Raw genomic sequence first — 19,016 nt, forward strand, 5'->3', positions numbered from 1 at the left:
GCAAGCAGCCCCATTCTCTGTGCCTTTGTGCGAGCAGTGCCATGGGCAGATGAGGCTGAGCAACAGCTTTCCAGGCTAGCCCCTTCTGGCTGCCAGCTATCTGCAGACGTTTGCATTTCAAGAGCAGGGTTGCGAAAGGAGCCTAGCAGGTACACCATCTTTCCCAGGCTACGTTTGAAGTTTGAGGTGGCAAGACAAGCAAGGAGCCCCATTCTCTTGTGCCTCTGTGCGAGCAGTGCCATGGGCAGATGAGGATGAGCAACAGCTTTCCAGGCTAGCCCCTTCTGGCTGCCAGCTATCTGCAGACGTTCGCACTTTCGGAGCAGGGCTGCGAAAGGAGCCTGGCTGGGACACCAACTTTCCCAGGCTACGTTTGAAGTTTGAGGTGGCAAGACAAGCAAGCAGCCCCATTCTCTGTGCCTCTGTGCGAGCACTGCCATTGGCAGATGAGGTTGAGCAACAGCTTTCCAGGCTAGCCCCTTCTAGCTGCCAGCTATCTGCAGACGTTCGCACTTTCGGAGCAGGGCTGTGATAGGAGCCTGGCAGGGACACCACCATTCCCAGCATGCGTTTGAAGTTTCAAGTGGCAAGATAAGCAAGCAGCCCCATTCTCTGTGCCTCTATGCGAACAGTGCCATGGGCAGAGAAGGCTGAGCAACAGCTTTCCAGGCTAGCCCCTTCTGGCTGCCACCTATCTGCAGACGTTCTCACTTTCGGAGCAGGGCTGTGATAGGAGCCTGGCAGGAACACCACCATTCCCATCATGCGTTTGAAGTTTCAAGTGGCAAGATAAGCAAGCAGCCCCATTCTCTGTGCCTCTTTGCGAACAGTGCCATGGGCAGATGAGGCTGAGCAACAGCTTTCCAGGCTAGCCCCTTCTGGCTGCCAGCTATCTGCAGACGTTTGCATTTCAAGAGCAGGGTTGCGAAAGGAGCCTAGCAGGTACACCATCTTTCCCAGGCTACGTTTGAAGTTTGAGGTGGCAAGACAAGCAAGGAGCCCCATTCTCTGTGCCTCTGTGCGAGCAGTGCCATGGGCAGATGAGGCTGAGCAACAGCTTTCCAGGCTAGCACCTTCTGGCTGCCAGCTATCTGCAGACGTTCGCATCTCAAGAGCAGGTCTGCGAAAGGAGCCTGGCTGGGACACCAACTTTCCCAGGCTACGTTTGAAGTTTGAGGTGGCAAGACAAGCAAGCAGCCCCATTCTCTGTGCCTCTGTGCGAGCACTGCCATGGGCAGATGAGGCTGAGCAACAGCTTTCCACGCTAGCACCTTCTGGCTGCCAGCTATCTGCAGACGTTCGCACTTTCGGAGCAGGGCTGTGATAGGAGCCTGGCAGGGACACCACCATTCCCAGCATGCGTTTGAAGTTTCAAGTGGCAAGATAAGCAAGAAGCCCCATTCTCTCTGCCTCTATGCGAACAGTGCCATTGGCAGATGAGGCTGAGCAACAGCTTTCCAGGCTAGCACCTTCTGGCTGCCAGCTATCTGCAGACGTTCGCACTTTCGGAGCAGGGCTGCGAAAGGAGCCTGGCAGGGACACCACCATTCCCAGCATGTGTTTGAAGTTTCAAGTGGCAAAATAAGCAAGCAGCCCCATTCTCTGTGCCTCTTTGCGAACAGTGCCATGGGCAGATGAGGCTGAGCAACAGCTTTCCAGGCTAGCCCCTTCTGGCTGCCAGCTATCTGCAAACGTTCGCACTTTCGGAGCAGGTCTGCGAAAGGATTCTGGCACGGACACCAACTTTCCCAGGCTACGTTTGAAGTTTGAGGTGGCAAGACAAGCAAGCAGCCCCATTCTCTGTGCCTCTGTGCGAGCACTGCCATGGGCAGATGAGGCTGAGCAACAGCTTTCCAGGCTAGCCCCTTCTGCCTGCCAGCTATCTGCAGACGTTCGCACTTTCGGAGCAGGGCTGTGATAGGAGCCTGGCAGGGACACCACCATTCCCAGCATGCGTTTGAAGTTTCAAGTGGCAAGATAAGCAAGCAGCCCCATTCTCTTGTGCCTCTATGCGAACAGTGCCATGGGCAGATGAGGCTGAGCAACAGCTTTCCAGGCTAGCCCCTTCTGGCTGCCAGCTATCTGCAGACGTTCGCACTTTCGGAGCAGGGCTGGGATAGGAGCCTGGCAGGGTCACAACCATTCCCAGCATGCGTTTGAAGTTTCAAGTGGCAAGATAAGCAAGCAGCCCCATTCTCTGTGCCTCTATGCGAACAGTGCCATGGGCAGAGAAGGCTGAGCAACAGCTTTCCAGGCTAGCCCCTTCTGCCTGCCAGCTATCTGCAGACGTTCGCACTTTCGGAGCAGGGCTGTGATAGGAGCCTGGCAGGGACACCACCATTCCCAGCATGCGTTTGAAGTTTCAAGTGGCAAGATAAGCAAGCAGCCCCATTCTCTGTGCCTCTTTGCGAACAGTGCCATGGGCAGATGAGGCTGAGCAACAGCTTTCCAGGCTAGACCCTTCTGGCTGCCAGCTATCTGCAGACGTTTGCATTTCAAGAGCAGGGTTGCGAAAGGAGCCTAGCAGGTACACCATCTTTCCCAGGCTACGTTTGAAGTTTGAGGTGGCAAGACAAGCAAGGAGCCCCATTCTCTTGTGCCTCTGGGCCAGCAGTGCCATGGGCAGATGAGGCTGAGCAACAGCTTTCCAGGCTAGCACCTTCTGGCTGCCAGCTATCTGCAGACGTTCGCATCTCAAGAGCAGGTCTGCTAAAGGAGCCTGGCTGGGACACCATCTTTCCCAGGCTACGTTTGAAGTTTGAGGTGGCAAGACAAGCAAGGACCCCATTCTCTGTGCCTCTGTGCGAGCACTGCCATGGGCAGATGAGGCTGAGCAACAGCTTTCCAGGCTAGCACCTTCTGGCTGCCAGCTGTCTGCAGACGTTCGCACTTTCGGAGCAGGGCTGTGATAGGAGCCTGGCAGGGACACCACCATTCCCAGCATGCCTTTGAAGTTTCAAGTGGCAAGATAAGCAAGCAGCCCCATTCTCTCTGCCTCTATGCGAGCAGTGCCATGGGCAGATGAGGCTGAGCAAGTGCTTTCCAGGCTAGAACCTTCTGGCTGCCAGCTATCTGCAGACGTTCGCATTTCAAGAGCAGGGCTGCGAAAGGAGCCTCGCCAGGTACACCATCTTTCCCAGGCTACGTTTGAAGTTTGAGGTGGCAAGACAAGCAAGGAGCCCCATTCTCTGTGCCTCTGTGCGAGCAGTGCCACGGGCAGATGAGGCTGAGCAACAGCTTTCCAGGCTAGCCCCTTCTGGCTGCCAGCTATCTGCAGATGTTCTCACTTTCGGAGCAGTGCTGTGGTAGGAGCCTGGCAGGGACTCCAACTTTCCCAGGCTACGTTTGAAGTTTGAGGTGGCAAGACAAGCAAGCAGCCCCATTCTCTGTGCCTCTTTGCGAACAGTGCCATGGGCAGATGAGGCTGAGCAACAGCTTTCCAGGCTAGCCCCTTCTGGCTGCCAGCTATCTGCAGACGTTTGCATTTCAAGAGCAGGGTTGCGAAAGGAGCCTAGCAGGTACACCATCTTTCCCAGGCTACGTTTGAAGTTTGAGGTGGCAAGACAAGCAAGGAGCCCCATTCTCTTGTGCCTCTGGGCGAGCAGTGCCATGGGCAGATGAGGCTGAGCAACAGCTTTCCAGGCTAGCACCTTCTGGCTGCCAGCTATCTGCAGACGTTCGCATCTCAAGAGCAGGTCTGCTAAAGGAGCCTGGCTGGGACACCATCTTTCCCAGGCTACGTTTGAAGTTTGAGGTGGCAAGACAAGCAAGGACCCCATTCTCTGTGCCTCTGTGCGAGCACTGCCATGGGCAGATGAGGCTGAGCAACAGCTTTCCAGGCTAGCACCTTCTGGCTGCCAGCTGTCTGCAGACGTTCGCACTTTCGGAGCAGGGCTGTGATAGGAGCCTGGCAGGGACACCACCATTCCCAGCATGCCTTTGAAGTTTCAAGTGGCAAGATAAGCAAGCAGCCCCATTCTCTCTGCCTCTATGCGAGCAGTGCCATGGGCAGATGAGGCTGAGCAAGTGCTTTCCAGGCTAGAACCTTCTGGCTGCCAGCTATCTGCAGACGTTCGCATTTCAAGAGCAGGGCTGCGAAAGGAGCCTAGCAGGTACACCATCTTTCCCAGGCTACGTTTGAAGTTTGAGGTGGCAAGACAAGCAAGGAGCCCCATTCTCTGTGCCTCTGTGCGAGCAGTGCCACGGGCAGATGAGGCTGAGCAACAGCTTTCCAGGCTAGCACCTTCTGGCTGCCAGCTATCTGCAGATGTTCTCACTTTCGGAGCAGTGCTGTGGTAGCAGCCTGGCAGGGACACCAACTTTCCCAGGCTACGTTTGAAGTTTGAGGTGGCAAGACAAGCAAGCAGCCCCATTCTCTGTGCCTCTGTGTGAGCAGTGCCATGGGCAGATGAGGCTGAGCAACAGCTTTCCAGGCTAGCACCTTCTGGCTGCCAGCTATCTGCAGACGTTCGCACTTTCGGAGCAGGGCTGTGATAGGAGCCTGGCAGGGTCACCACCATTCCCAGCATGCGTTTGAAGTTTCAAGTGGCAAGATAAGCAAGCAGCCCCATTCTCTGTGCCTCTATGCGAACAGTGCCATGGGCAGAGGAGGCTGAGCAACAGCTTTCCAGGCTAGCCCCTTCTGGCTGCCAGCTATCTGCAGACGTTCTCACTTTCGGAGCAGGGCTGTAATAGGAGCCTGGCAGGGACACCACCGTTCCCATCATGCGTTTGAAGTTTCAAGTGGCAAGATAAGCAAGCAGCCCCATTCTCTGTGCCTCTATGCGAACAGTGCCATGGGCAGATGAGGCTGAGCAACAGCTTTCCAGGCTAGCCCCTTCTGGCTGCCAGCTATCTGCAGACGTTTGCATTTCAAGAGCAGGGTTGCGAAAGGAGCCTAGCAGGTACACCATCTTTCCCAGGCTAGCTTTGAAGTTTGAGGTGGCAAGACAAGCAAGGAGCCCCATTCTCTTGTGCCTCTGTGCGAGCAGTGCCATGGGCAGATGAGGCTGAGCAACAGCTTTCCAGGCTAGCCCCTTCTGGCTGCCAGCTATCTGCAGACGTTCGCACTTTCGGAGCAGGGCTGCGAAAGGAGCCTGGCTGGGACACAAACTTCCCCAGGCTACGTTTGAAGTTTGAGGTGGCAAGACAAGCAAGCAGCCCCATTCTCTGTGCCTCTTTGCGAACAGTCCCATGGGCAGATGAGGGTCAGCAACACCTTTCCAGGCTAGCCCCTTCTGGCTGCCAGCTATCTGCAAACGTTCGCATTTTCGGAGCTGGTCTGCGAAAGGATTCTGGCACGGACACCAACTTTCCCAGGCTACGTTTGAAGTTTGAGGTGGCAAGACAAGCAAGGAGCCCAATTCTCTGTGCCTCTGTGCGAGCACTGCCATGGGCAGATGAGGCTGAGCAACAGCTTTCCAGGCTAGCCCCTTCTGCCTGCCAGCTATCTGCAGACGTTCGCACTTTCGGAGCAGGGCTGTGATAGGATCCTAGCAGGGACACCACCATTCCCATCATGCGTTTGAAGTTTCAAGTGGCAAGATAAGCAAGCAGCCCCATTCTCTGTGCCTCTATGCGAACAGTGCCATGGGCAGATGAGGCTGAGCAACAGCTTTCCAGGCTAGCCCCTTCTGGCTGCCAGCTATCTGCAGACGTTCGCACTTTCGGAGCAGGGCTGTGATAGGAGCCTGGCAGGGACACCACCATTCCCAGCATGCGTTTGAAGTTTCAAGAGGCAAGATAAGCAAGCAGCCCCATTCTCTGTGCCTCTATGCGAACAGTGCCATGGGCAGATGAGGTTGAGCAACAGCTTTCCAGGCTAGCCCCTTTTGGCTGCCAGCTATCTGCAGACGTTCTCACTTTCGGAGCAGGGCTGGGATAGGAGCCTGGCAGGGACACCACCACCATTCCCAGCATGCGTTTGAAGTTTCAAGTGACAAGATAAGAAAGAAGCCCCATTCTCTCTGCCTCTATGCGAACAGTGCCATTGGCAGATGAGGCTGAGCAACAGCTTTCCAGGCTAGCACCTTCTGGCTGCCAGCTATCTGCAGACGTTCGCACTTTCGGAGCAGGGCTGCGAAAGGAGCCTGGCAGGGACACCACCATTCCCAGCATGCGTTTGAAGTTTCAAGTGGCAAAATAAGCAAGCAGCCCCATTCTCTGTGCCTCTTTGCGAACAGTGCCATGGGCAGATGAGGCTGAGCAACAGCTTTCCAGGCTAGCCCCTTCTGGCTGCCAGCTATCTGCAAACGTTCGCATTTTCGGAGCAGGTCTGCGAAAGGATTCTGGCACGGACACCAACTTTCCCAGGCTACGTTTGAAGTTTGAGGTGGCAAGACAAGCAAGCAGCCCCATTCTCTGTGCCTCTGTGCGAGCAGTGCCATGGGCAGATGAGGCTGAGCAACAGCTTTCCAGGCTAGCACCTTCTGGCTGCCACCTATCTGCAGACGTTCGCACTTTCGGAGCAGGGCTGCGAAAGTAGCCTGGCAGGGACACCAACTTTCCCAGGCTACGTTTGAAGTTTGAGGTGGCAAGACAAGCAAGCAGCCCCATTCTCTGTGCCTCTGTGTGAGCACTGCCATGGGCAGATGAGGCTGAGCAACAGCTTTCCAGGCTAGCCCCTTCTGCCTGCCAGCTATCTGCAGACGTTCGCACTTTCGGAGCAGGGCTGTGATAGGAGCCTGGCAGGGACACCACCATTCCCAGCATGCGTTTGAAGTTTCAAGTGGCAAGATAAGCAAGCAGCCCCATTCTCTCTGCCTCTCTGCGAGCAGTGCCATGGGCAGATGAGGCTGAGCAACAGCTTTCCAGGCTAGCCCCTTCTGGCTGCCAGCTATCTGCAGACGTTTGCATTTCAAGAGCAGGGTTGCGAAAGGAGCCTAGCAGGTACACCATGTTTCCCAGGCTACGTTTGAAGTTTGAGGTGGCAAGACAAGCAAGGAGCCCCATTCTCTTGTGCCTCTGGGCGAGCAGTGCCATGGGCAGATGAGGCTGAGCAACAGCTTTCCAGGCTAGCACCTTCTGGCTGCCAGCTATCTGCAGACGTTCGCATCTCAAGAGCAGGTCTGCTAAAGGAGCCTGGCTGGGACACCATCTTTCCCAGGCTACGTTTGAAGTTTGAGGTGGCAAGACAAGCAAGGACCCCATTCTCTGTGCCTCTGTGCGAGCACTGCCATGGGCAGATGAGGCTGAGCAACAGCTTTCCAGGCTAGCACCTTCTGGCTGCCAGCTGTCTGCAGACGTTCGCACTTTCGGAGCAGGGCTGTGATAGGAGCCTGGCAGGGACACCACCATTCCCAGCATGCCTTTGAAGTTTCAAGTGGCAAGATAAGCAAGCAGCCCCATTCTCTCTGCCTCTATGCGAGCAGTGCCATGGGCAGATGAGGCTGAGCAAGTGCTTTCCAGGCTAGAACCTTCTGGCTGCCAGCTATCTGCAGACGTTCGCATTTCAAGAGCAGGGCTGCGAAAGGAGCCTAGCAGGTACACCATCTTTCCCAGGCTACGTTTGAAGTTTGAGGTGGCAAGACAAGCAAGGAGCCCCATTCTCTGTGCCTCTGTGCGAGCAGTGCCACGGGCAGATGAGGCTGAGCAACAGCTTTCCAGGCTAGCCCCTTCTGGCTGCCAGCTATCTGCAGATGTTCTCACTTTCGGAGCAGTGCTGTGGTAGGAGCCTGGCAGGGACACCAATTTTCCCAGGCTACGTTTGAAGTTTGAGGTGGCAAGACAAGCAAGCAGCCCCATTCTCTGTGCCTCTGTGTGAGCAGTGCCATGGGCAGATGAGGCTGAGCAACAGCTTTCCAGGCTAGCACCTTCTGGCTGCCAGCTATCTGCAGACGTTCGCACTTTCGGAGCAGGGCTGGGATAGGAGCCTGGCAGGGTCACCACCATTCCCAGCATGCGTTTGAAGTTTCAAGTGGCAAGATGAGCAAGCAGCCCCATTCTCTGTGCCTCTATGCGAACAGTGCCATGGGCAGAGGAGGCTGAGCAACAGCTTTCCAGGCTAGCCCCTTCTGGCTGCCAGCTATCTGCAGACGTTCTCACTTTCGGAGCAGGGCTGTAATAGGAGCCTGGCAGGGACACCACCGTTCCCATCATGCGTTTGAAGTTTCAAGTGGCAAGATAAGCAAGCAGCCCCATTCTCTGTGCCTCTATGCGAACAGTGCCATGGGCAGATGAGGCTGAGCAACAGCTTTCCAGGCTAGCCCCTTCTGGCTGCCAGCTATCTGCAGACGTTTGCATTTCAAGAGCAGGGTTGCGAAAGGAGCCTAGCAGGTACACCATCTTTCCCAGGCTAGCTTTGAAGTTTGAGGTGGCAAGACAAGCAAGGAGCCCCATTCTCTTGTGCCTCTGTGCGAGCAGTGCCATGGGCAGATGAGGCTGAGCAACAGCTTTCCAGGCTAGCCCCTTCTGCCTGCCAGCTATCTGCAGACGTTCGCACTTTCGGAGCAGGGCTGCGAAAGGAGCCTGGCTGGGACACAAACTTTCCCAGGCTACGTTTGAAGTTTGAGGTGGCAAGACAAGCAAGCAGCCCCATTCTCTGTGCCTCTTTGCGAACAGTCCCATGGGCAGATGAGGGTCAGCAACACCTTTCCAGGCTAGCCCCTTCTGGCTGCCAGCTATCTGCAAACGTTCGCATTTTCGGAGCTGGTCTGCGAAAGGATTCTGGCACGGACACCAACTTTCCCAGGCTACGTTTGAAGTTTGAGGTGGCAAGACAAGCAAGGAGCCCAATTCTCTGTGCCTCTGTGCGAGCACTGCCATGGGCAGATGAGGCTGAGCAACAGCTTTCCAGGCTAGCCCCTTCTGCCTGCCAGCTATCTGCAGACGTTCGCACTTTCGGAGCAGGGCTGTGATAGGAGCCTGGCAGGGACACCACCACTCCCATCATGCGTTTGAAGTTTCAAGTGGCAAGATAAGCAAGCAGCCCCATTCTCTGTGCCTCTATGCGAACAGTGCCATGGGCAGATGAGGCTGAGCAACAGCTTTCCAGGCTAGCCCCTTCTGCCTGCCAGCTATCTGCAGACGTTCACACTTTCGGAGCAGGGCTGTGATAGGAGCCTGGCAGGGACACCACCATTCCCAGCATGCGTTTGAAGTTTCAAGAGGCAAGATAAGCAAGCAGCCCCATTCTCTGTGCCTCTATGCGAACAGTGCCATGGGCAGATGAGGTTGAGCAACAGCTTTCCAGGCTAGCCCCTTTTGGCTGCCAGCTATCTGCAGACGTTCTCACTTTCGGAGCAGGGCTGTAATAGGAGCCTGGCAGGGACACCACCACCATTCCCAGCATGCGTTTGAAGTTTCAAGTGGCAAGATAAGCAAGAAGCCCCATTCTCTCTGCCTCTATGCGAACAGTGCCATGGGCAGATGAGGCTGAGCAACAGCTTTCCAGGCTAGCACCTTCTGCCTGCCAGCTATCTGCAGACGTTCGCACTTTCGGAGCAGGGCTGCGAAAGGAGCCTGGCAGGGACACCACCATTCCCAGCATGCGTTTGAAGTTTCAAGTGGCAAAATAAGCAAGCAGCCCCATTCTCTGTGCCTCTTTGCGAACAGTGCCATGGGCAGATGAGGCTGAGCAACAGCTTTCCAGGCTAGCCCCTTCTGGCTGCCAGCTATCTGCAAACGTTCGCATTTTCGGAGCTGGTCTGCGAAACGAGCCTGGCTGGGACACCAACTTTCCCAGGCTACGTTTGAAGTTTGAGGTGGCAAGACAAGCAAGGAGCCCCATTCTCTGTGCCTCTGTGCGAGCAGTGCCATGGGCAGATGAGGCTGAGCAACAGCTTTCCAGGCTAGCACCTTCTGGCTGCCACCTATCTGCAAACGTTCGCACTTTCGGAGCAGGGCTGCGAAAGTAGCCTGGCAGGGACACCAACTTTCCCAGGCTACGTTTGAAGTTTGAGGTGGCAAGACAAGCAAGCAGCCCCATTCTCTGTGCCTCTGTGCGAGCACTGCCATGGGCAGATGAGGCTGAGCAACAGCTTTCCAGGCTAGCCCCTTCTGCCTGCCAGCTATCTGCAGACGTTCGCACTTTCGGAGCAGGGCTGTGATAGGAGCCTGGCAGGGACACCACCATTCCCAGCATGCGTTTGAAGTTTCAAGTGGCAAGATAAGCAAGCAGCCCCATTCTCTCTGCCTCTCTGCGAGCAGTGCCATGGGCAGATGAGGCTGAGCAACAGCTTTCCAGGCTAGCCCCTTCTGGCTGCCAGCTATCTGCAGACGTTCGCACTTTCGGAGCAGGGCTGTGATAGGAGCCTGGCAGGAACACCACCATTCCCAGCATGCGTTTGAAGTTTCAAGAGGCAAGATAAGCAAGCAGCCCCATTCTCTGTGCCGCTATGCGAACAGTGCCATGGGCAGATGAGGCTGAGCAACAGCTTTCCAGGCTAGCACCTTCTGGCTGTCAGCTATCTGCAGACGTTCGCACTTTCGGAGCAGGGCTGTGATAGGAGCCTGGCAGGGACACCACCATTCCCAGCATGCGTTTGAAGTTTCAAGTGGCAAGATAATCAAGCAGCCCCATTCTCTCTGCCTCTAAGCGAACAGAGCCATGGGCAGATGAGACTGAGCAACAGCTTTCCAGGCTAGCCCCTTCTGCCTGCCAGCTATCTGCAGACGTTCGCACTTTCGGAGCAGGTCTGCGAAAGGAGCCTGGCTGGGACACCAACTTTCCCAGGCTACGTTTGATGTTTGAGGTGGCAAGACAAGCAAGCAGCCCCATTCTCTGTGCCTCTGTGCGAGCACTGCCATGGGCAGATGAGGCTGAGCAACAGCTTTCCAGGCTAGCCCCTTCTGGCTGCCAGCTATCTGCAGACGTTCGCACTTTCGGAGCAGGGCTGTGATAGGAGCCTGGCAGGTACACCATCTTTCCCAGGCTACGTTTGAACTTTGAGGTGGCAAGACAAGCAAGGAGCCCCATTCTCTTGTGCCTCTGTGCGAGCAGTGCCATGGGCAGATGAGGCTGAGCAACAGCTTTCCAGGCTAGCACCTTCTGGCTGCCAGCTATCTGCAGACGTTCGCACTTTCGGAGCAGGTCTGCGAAAGGAGCCTGGCTGGGACACCAACTTTCCCAGGCTACGTTTGAAGTTTGAGGTGGCAAGACAAGCAAGCAGCCCCATTCTCTGTGAGTCTGTGCGAGCACTGCCATGGGCAGATGAGGCTGAGCAACAGCTTTCCAGGCTAGCACCTTCTGGCTGCCAGCTATCTGCAGACGTTCGCATCTCAAGAGCAGGTCTGCGAAATGAGCCTACCTGGGACACCATCTTTCCCAGGCTACGTTTGAAGTTTGAGGTGGCAAAACAAGCAAGGACCCCATTCTCTGTGCCTCTGTGCGAGCACTGCCATGGGCAGAAGAGGCTGAGCAACAGCTTTCCAGGCTAGCACCTTCTGGCTGCCAGCTATCTGCAGACGTTCGCATTTCAAGAGCAGGTCTGCGAAATGAGCCTGGCTGGGACACCATCTTTCCCAGTCTACGTTTGAAGTTTGAGGTGGCAAAACAAGCAAGGACCCCATTCTCTGTGCCTCTGTGCGAGCAGTGCCATGGGCAGATGAGGCTGAGCAACAGCTTTCCAGGCTAGCCCCTTCTGGCTGCCAGCTATCTGCAGACGTTCGCACTTTCGGAGCAGGGCTGTGATAGGAGCCTGGCAGGGACACCACCATTCCCAGCATGCGTTTGAAGTCTCAAGTAGCAAGATAAGCAAGCAGCCCCATTCTCTGTGCCTCTATGCGAACAGTGCCATGGGCAGATGAGGCTGAGCAACAGCTTTCCAGGCTAGCACCTTCTGGCTGCCAGCTATCTGCAGACGTTCGCATTTCAAGAGCAGGGCTGCGAAAGGAGCCTAGCAGGTACACCATCTTTCCCAGGCTACGTTTGAAGTTTGAGGTGGCAAGACAAGCAAGGAGCCCCATTCTCTGTGCCTCTGTGCGAGCAGTGCCATGGGCAGATGAGGCTGAGCAACAGCTTTCCAAGCTAGCACCTTCTGGCTGCCAGCTATCTGCAGACGTTCGCACTTTCGGAGCAGGGCTGCGAAAGGAGCCTGGCTGGGACACCAACTTTCCCAGGCTACGTTTGAAGTTTGAGGTGGCAAGACAAGCAAGCAGCCCCATTCTCTGTGCCTCTGTGCGAGCACTGCCATGGGCAGATGAGGCTGAGCAACAGCTTTCCAGGATACCCACTTCCACCTGCCAGCTATCTGCAGACGTTCGCACTTTCGGAGCAGGGATGTAATACGAGCCTGCCAGGGTCACCACCATTCCCAGCATGCGTTTGAAGTTTCAAATGGCAAGATAAGCAAGCAGCCCCATTCTCTGTGCCTCTGTGTGAGCAGTGCCATGGGCAGATGAGGCTGAGCAACAGCTTTCCAGGCTAGCCCCTTCTGCCTGCCAGCTATCTGCAGACGTTCTCACTTTCGGAGCAGGGCTGGGATAGGAGCCTGGCAGGGACACCACCATTCCCATCATGCGTTTGAAGTTTCAAGTGGCAAGATAAGCAAGCAGCCCCATTCTCTGTGCCTCTATGCGAACAGTGCCATGGGCAGATGAGGCTGAGCAACAGCTTTCCAGGCTAGCCCCTTCTGGCTGCCAGCTATCTGCAGACGTTCGCACTTTCGGAGCTGGGCTGTGATAGGAGCCTGGCAGGGACGCCACCATTCCCAGCATGCGTTTGAAGTTTGAGGTGGCAAGACAAGCAAGCAGCCCCATTCTCTGTGCCTCTATGCGAACAGTGCCATGGGCAGATGAGGCTGAGCAACAGCTTTCCAGGCTAGCACCTTCTGGCTGCCAGCTATCTGCAGACGTTCGCACTTTCGGAGCAGGGCTGCGAAAGGAGCCTGGCAGGGACACCACCATTCCCAGCATGCGTTTGAAGTTTCAAGTGGCAAGATAAGCAAGCAGCCCCATTCTCTGTGCCTCTATGCGAACAGTGCCATGGGCAGATGAGGCTGAGCAACAGCTTTCCAGGCTAGCACCTTCTGGCTGCCAGCTATCTGCAGACGTTCGCATTTCAAGAGCAGGGCTGCGAAAGGAGCCTGGCTGGGACACCAACTTTCCCAGGCTACGTTTGAAGTTTGAGGTGGCAAGACAAGCAAGCAGCCCCATTCTCTGTGCCTCTATGCGAGCAGTGCCATGGGCAGATGACGCTGAGTAACAGCCTTCCAGGCTAGCCCCTTCTGCCTGCCAGCTATCTGCAGACGTTCGCATTTCAAGAGCAGGGCTGTGATAGGAGCCTGGCAGGGACACCAGCATTCCCAGCATGCGTTTGAAGTTTCAAGTGGCAAGATAAGCAAGCAGCCCCATTCTCTCTGCCTCTATGCGAACAGTGCCATGGGCAGATGAGTCTGAGCAACAGCTTTCCAGGCTAGCACCTTCTGGCTGCCAGCTATCTGCAGACGTTCACACTTTCGGAGCAGGGCTGTGATAGGAGCCTGGCAGGGACACCACCATTCCCAGCATGCCTTTGAAGTTTCAAGTGGCAAGATAAGAAAGCTATCTGCAGACATTCGCATTTTCGGAGCAGGTCTGCGAAAGGAGCCTGGCTGGGACACCATCTTTCCCAGGCTACGTTTGAAGGTTGAGGTGGCAAAGCAAGCAAGCAGCCCCATTCTCTGTGCCTCTGTGCGAGCAGTGCCATGGGCAGATGAGGCTGAGCAACAGCTTTCCAGGCTAGCCCCTTCTGCCTGCCAGCTATCTGCAGACGTTCGCACTTTCGGAGCAGGGCTGTGATAGGAGCCTGGCAGGGACACCACCATTCCCAGCATGCGTTTGAAGTTTCAAGTGGCAATATAAGCAAGCAGCCCCATTCTCTTGTGCCTCTATGCGAACAGTGCCATGGGCAGATGAGGCTGAGCAACAGCTTTCCAGGCTAGCACCTTCTGGCTGCCAGCTATCTGCAGACGTTCGCATTTCAAGAGCAGGTCTGCGAAAGGAGCCTAGCAGGTACACCATCTTTCCCAGGCTACGTTTGAAGTTTGAGATGGCAAGACAAGCAAGCAGCCCCATTCTCTGTGCCTCTGGGCGAGCAGTGCCATGGGCAGATGAGGCTGAGCAACAGCTTTCCAGGCTAGCCCCTTCTGCCTGCCAGCTATCTGCAGACGTTCGCACTTTCGGAGCAGGGCTGTGATAGGAGCCTGGCAGGGACACCACCATTCCCAGCATGAGTTTGAAGTTTCAAGTGGCAAGATAAGCAAGGAGCCCCATTCTCTGTGCCTCTATGCGAACAGTGCCATTGGCAGATGAGGCTGAGCAACAGCTTTCCAGGCTAGCCTCTTTTGCCTGCCACCTATCTGCAGACGTTCGCACTTTCGGAGCAGGGCTGTGATAGGAGCCTGGCAGGGACACCACCATTCCCAGCATGCGTTTGATGTTTCAAGTGGCAAGATAAGCAAGCTATCTGCAGACATTCGCATTTTCGGAGCAGGTCTGCGAAAAAAGCCTGGCTGGGACACCATCTTTCCCAGGCTACGTTTGAAGTTTGAGGTGGCAAAAGAAGCAATCACCCCATTCTCTGTGCCTCTGTGCGAGCACTGCCATGGGCAGATGAGGCTGAGCAACAGCTTTCCAGGCTAGCACCTTCTGGCTGCCAGCTGTCTGCAGACGTTCACACTTTCGGAGCAGGGCTGTGATAGGAGCCTGGCCGGGACACCACCATTCCCAGCATGCGTTTGAAGTTTCAAGAGGCAAGATAAGCAAGCAGCCCCATTCTCTGTGCCTCTATGCGAACAGTGCCATGGGCAGATGAGGCTGAGCAACAGCTTTCCAGGCTAGCCCCTTCTGGCTGCCAGCTATCTGCAGACGTTCGCACTTTCGGAGCAGGGCTGTGATAGGAGCCTGGCAGGGACACCACCATTCCCAGCATGCATTTGAAGTTTCAAGTGGCAAGATAAGCAAGCAGCCCCATTCTCTGTGCCTCTATGCGAACAGTGCCATGGGCAGATGAGGCTAAGCAGCAGCTTTCCAGGCTAGCCCCTTCTGGCTGCCAGCTATCTGCAGACGTTTGCATTTCAAGAGCAGGGTTGCGAAAGGAGCCTAGCAGGTACACCATCTTTCCCAGGCTACGTTTGAAGTTTGAGGTGGCAAGACAAGCAAGGAGCCCCATTCTCTTGTGCCTCTATGCGAACAGTGCCATGGGCAGATGAGGCTGAGCAACAGCTTTCCAGGCTAGCCCCTTCTGGCTGCCAGCTATCTGCAGACATTCGCATTTTCGGAGCAGGTCTGCGAAAGGAGCCTGGCTGGGACACCATCTTTCCCAGGCTACGTTTGAAGTTTGAGGTGGCAAGACAAGCAAGGACCCCATTCTCTGTGCCTCTGTGCGAGCACTGCCATGGGCAGATGAGGCTGAGCAACAGCTTTCCAGGCTAGCACCTTCTGGCTGCCAGCTATCTGCAGACGTTCGCACTTTCGGAGCAGGGCTGTGATAGGAGCCTGGCAGGGACACCACCATTCCCAGCATGCGTTTGAAGTTTTAAGAGGCAAGATAAGCAAGCAGCCCCATTCTCTGTGCCTCTGTGCGAGCACTGCCATGGGCAGATGAGGCTGAGCAACAGCTTTCCAGCATAGCCCCTTCTGCCTGCCAGCTATCTGCAGACATTCGCATTTCAAGAGCAGGTCTGCGAAAGGAGCCTGGCAGGTACACCATCTTTCCCAGGCTACGTTTGAAGTTTGAGGTGGCAAGACAAGCAAGCAGCCCCATTCTCTGTGCCTCTGTGCGAGCACTGCCATGGGCAGATGAGGCTGAGCAACAGCTTTCCAGGATACCCCCTTCCGCCTGCCAGCTATCTGCAGACGTTCGCACTTTCGGAGCAGGGCTGTGATAGGAGCCTGGCAGGGACACCACCATTCCCAGTATGCGTTTGAAGTTTCAAGTGGCAAGATAAGCAAGCAGCCCCATTCTCTGTGCCTCTATGCGAACAGTGCCATGGGCAGATGAGGCTGAGCAACAGCTTTCCAGGCTAGCCCCTTCTGCCTGCCAGCTATCTGCAGACGTTTGCATTTCAAGAGCAGGGTTGCGAAAGCAGCCTAGCAGGTACACCATATTTCCCAGGCTACGTTTGAAGTTTGAGGTGGCAAGACAAGCAAGGAGCCCCATTCTCTTGTGCCTCTATGCGAGCAGTGCCATGGGCAGATGAGGCTGAGCAACAGCTTTCCAGGCTAGCCCCTTCTGGCTGCCAGCTATCTGCAGACGTTCGCACTTTCGGAGCAGGTCTGCGAAAGGAGCCTGGCTGGGACACCAAATTTCCCAGGCTACGTTTGAAGTTTGAGGTGGCAAGACAAGCAAGCAGCCCCATTCTCTTGTGCCTCTATGCGAGCAGTGCCATGGGCAGATGAGGCTGAGCAACAGCTTTCCAGGCTGGCCCCTTCTGCTTGCCAGCTATCTGCAGACATTCGCATTTTCGGAGCAGGTCTGCGAAAGGAGCCTGGCTGGCACACCATCTTTCCCAGGCTACGTTTGAAGTTTGAGGTGGAAAAACAAGCAAGGACCCCATTCTCTGTGCCTCTGTGCGAGCAGTGCCATGGGCAGATGAGGCTGAGCAACAGCTTTCCAGGCTAGCACCTTCTGGCTGCCAGCTGTCTGCAGACGTTCGCACTTTCGGAGCAGGGCTGTGATAGGAGCCTGGCAGGGACACCGCCATTCCCAGCAAGCGTTTGAAGTTTCAAGAGGCAAGATAAGCAAGCAGCCCCATTCTCTGTGCTTCTATGCGAACAGTGCCATGGGCAGATGAGGCTGAGCAACAGCTTTCCAGGCTAGCCCCTTCTGCCTGCCAGCTATCTGCAGACGTTCGCACTTTCGGAGCAGGGCTGTGATAGGAGCCTGGCAGGGACACCACCATTCCCAGCATGCGTTTGAAGTTTCAAGAGGCAAGATAAGCAAGCAGCCCCATTCTCTGTGCCTCTGTGCGAGCACTGCCATGTGCAGATGAGGCTGAGCAACAGCTTTCCAGGATACCCCCTTCCGCCTGCCAGCTATCTGCAGACGTTCGCACTTTCGGAGCAGGGCTGCGAAAGGAGCCTGGCTGGGACACCAACTTTCCCAGGCTACGTTTGAAGTTTGAGGTGGCAAGACAAGCAAGCAGCCCCATTCTCTGTGCCTCTGTGCGAGCACTGCCATGGGCAGATGAGGCTGAGCAACAGCTTTCCAGGCTAGCCCCTTCTGCCTGCCAGCTATCTGCAGACGTTCGCACTTTCGGAGCAGGGCTGTGATAGGAGCCTGGCAGGGACACCACCATTCCCAGCATGCGTTTGAAGTTTCAAGTGGCAAGATAAGCAAGCAGCCCCATTCTCTGTGCCTCTTTGCGAACAGTGCCATGGGCAGATGAGGCTGAGCAACAGCTTTCCAGGCTAGCACCTTCTGCTTGCCAGCTATCTGCAGACGTTCGCACTTTCGGAGCTGGTCTGCGAAAGGATTCTGGCACGGACACCAACTTTCCCAGGCTACGTTTGAAGTTTGAGGTGGCAAGACAAGCAAGCAGCCCCATTCTCTGTGCCTCTATGCGAACAGTGCCATGGGCAGATGAGGCTGAGCAACAGCTTTCCAGGATACCCCCTTCCGCCTGCCAGCTATCTGCAGACGTTCGCACTTTCGGAGCAGGGCTGTGATAGGAGCCTGGCAGGGACACCACCATTCCCAGCATGCGTTTGAAGTTTCAAGTGGCAAAATAAGCAAGCAGCCCCATTCTCTGTGCCTCTATGCGAACAGTGCCATGGGCAGATGAGGCTGAGCAACAGCTTTCCAGGCTAGCCCCTTCTGGCTGCCATCTATCTGCAGACGTTCGCATTTCAAGAGCAGGTCTGTGAAAGGAGCCTAGCAGGTACACCATCTTTCCCAGGCTACGTTTGAAGTTTGAGGTGGCAAGATAAGCAAGGAGCCCCATTCTCTGTGCCTCTGTGCGAGCAGTGCCATGGGCAGATGAGGCTGAGCAACAGCTTTCCAGGCTAGCACCTTCTGGCTGCCAGCTATCTGCAGACGTTCTCACTTTCGGAGCAGGGCTGCGAAAGGAGCCTGGCTGGGACACCAACTTTCCCAGGCTACGTTTGAAGTTTGAGGTGGCAAGACAAGCAAGGAGCCCCATTCTCTGTGCCTCTGTGCGAGCACTGCCATGGGCAGATGAGGCTGAGCAACAGCTTTCCAGGATACCCCCTTCCACCTGCCAGCTATCTGCAGACGTTCGCACTTTCGGAGCAGGGCTGTGATAGGAGCCTGGCAGGGACACCACCATTCCCAGCATGCGTTTGAAGTTTCAAGTGGCAAGATAAGCAAGCAGCCCCATTCTCTTGTGCCTCTATGTGAACAGTGCCATGGGCAGATGAGGCTGAGCAACAGCTTACCAGGGTAGCCCCTTCTGCCTGCCAGCTATCTGCAGACATTCGCACTTTAGGAGCAGGGCTGCGAAAGGAGCCTGGCAGGTACACAATCTTTCCCAGGCTACGTTTGAAGTTTGAGGTGGCAAGACAAGCAAGGAGCCCCATTCTCTGTGCCTCTGTGCGAGCAGTGCCATGGGCAGATGAGGCTGAGCAACAGCTTTCCAGGCTAGCACCTTCTGGCTGCCAGCTATCTGCAGACGTTCGCACTTTCGGAGCAGGGCTGCGAAAGGAGCCTGGCTGGGACACCAACTTTCCCAGGATACGTTTGAAGTTTGAGGTGGCAAGACAAGCAAGCAGCCCCATTCTCTGTGCCTCTGTGCGAGCACTGCCATGGGCAGATGAGGCTGAGCAACAGCTTTCCAGGATACCCCCTTCCGCCTGCCAGCTATCTGCAGACGTTCGCACTTTCGGAGCAGGGCTGTGATAGGAGCCTGGCAGGGACACCACCATTCCCAGCATGCGTTTGAAGTTTCAAGTGGCAAGATAAGCAAGCAGCCCCATTCTCTTGTGCCTCTATGCGAACAGTGCCATGGGCAGATGAGGCTGAGCAACAGCTTACCAGGCTAGCCCCTTCTGGCTGCCAGCTATCTGCAGACATTCGCATTTTAGGAGCAGGGCTGCGAAAGGAGCCTGGCAGGTACACCATCTTTCCCAGGCTACGTTTG

This window comes from Opisthocomus hoazin, chromosome 25 (genome assembly GCF_030867145.1).
Source record: "Opisthocomus hoazin isolate bOpiHoa1 chromosome 25, bOpiHoa1.hap1, whole genome shotgun sequence".
Classification (NCBI taxonomy): Eukaryota; Metazoa; Chordata; class Aves; order Opisthocomiformes; family Opisthocomidae; genus Opisthocomus; species Opisthocomus hoazin.